The 1,422-nt window shown below is 57.5% G+C and overlaps 1 pseudogene; it reads left to right on the plus strand.

The window, feature by feature from the left end:
* The first annotated feature begins 266 nt into the window (after window positions 1–266).
* Window positions 267–830, plus strand: LOC136335135 (large ribosomal subunit protein eL18 pseudogene; annotated as a pseudogene).
* The last annotated feature ends 592 nt before the right edge of the window (window positions 831–1,422 follow it).

The raw sequence follows: 1,422 nt of genomic DNA on the forward strand, positions 1-1,422 counted from the left end.
AGAGGCCAAGGAGCCATCCCCAGCGCCCGGGCCATCTTTGCTCCAATGGAACCTTGGCTGCGGGAGGGGAAGAGAGAGACAGAGAGGAAGGAGGGGGGGATGGAGAAGCAAATGGGCGCTTCTCCTATGTGCCCTGGCCGGGAATCGAACCCGGGTCCCCTGCACACCAGGCCGACGCTCTACCGCTGAGCCAACCGGCCAGGGCAAAAAAATTTTTTTTAAAGATAGATAGCTTTTCCGGACATGGTGGAGCAGAAGGCGCCATCATGGGAGTGGACATCTGACACAACAAAGACCGAAAGGTTCGGCGCAAGGAACCCAAGAGCCAGGACATCTACCTAAGGCTGTTGGTTAAGCTATACAGATTTCTGGCCAGACGAACCAACTCGACCCTCAACCAAGTGGTGCTGAAGAGGTTGTTCATGAGTCGCACCAACGGGCCACCTGTCCCTTTCTCGGATGATTCGGAAGATGAAGCTTCCTGGCTGGGAGGGCAAAACCGCTGTGGTTGTAGGGACTATAATCGATGATGTGCGTATCCAGGAGATGCCCAAACTGAAGGTGTGTGCACTTCGAGTCAGCAGCCGCGCCCGAAGCCGCATCCTCAAGGCTGGGGGCAAGATCCTCACATTTGACCAGTTGGCCCTGGACTCCCCCAAGGGCTGTGGCACTGTCTTGCTTTCCGGTCCTCGCAAGGGCCGAGAGGTGTAGAGGCATTTCGGCAAGGCCCCAGAACCCCTCACAGCCACACCAAACCCTACATAAGGGCCAAGGGTAGGAAGTTCGAGCAGGCAAGAGGCCAATAGGCCAGCCGTGGCTACAAAAACTAACCCCAAGGCCCTGGCTGGTTGGCTCAGCGGTAGAGCATCGGCCTAGCGTGCGGAGGACCCAGGTTCGATTTCCGGCCAAGGCACACAGGAGAAGCGCCCATTTGCTTCTCCACCCCTCCGCCGCGCTTTCCTCTCTGTCTCTCTCTTCCCCTCCCGCAGCCAAGGCTCCATTGGAGCAAAGATGGCCCGGGCACTGGGGATGGCTCTGTGGCCTCTGCCTCAGGTGCTAGAGTGGCTCTGGTCGCAACATGGCGACGCCTAGGATGGGCAGAGCATCGACCCATGGTGGGCGTGCCGGGTGGATCCCGGTTGGAGGTATGCGGGAGTCTGACTGTCTCTCCCTGTTTCCAGCTTCAGAAAAATGAAAAAGAAAAATAAAAATAAAAAATAACCCCAGATCCTATCTTATTAAAAAGATTTTGGGCCCTGGCCAGTTGGCTCAGTGGTAGAGCGTCGGCCTGGTGTGCAGGAGTCCTGGGTTCGATTCCCAGCCAGGGCACACAGGAGAAGCGCCCATCTGCTTCTCCACCCCTCCCCCTCTCCTTTCTCTCTGTCCCTCTCTTCCCCTCCCACAGCCAAGGCTCCATTGGAG

The sequence above is a fragment of the Saccopteryx bilineata genome, chromosome 4, assembly GCF_036850765.1.
Source record: "Saccopteryx bilineata isolate mSacBil1 chromosome 4, mSacBil1_pri_phased_curated, whole genome shotgun sequence".
Lineage (NCBI taxonomy): Eukaryota > Metazoa > Chordata > Mammalia > Chiroptera > Emballonuridae > Saccopteryx > Saccopteryx bilineata.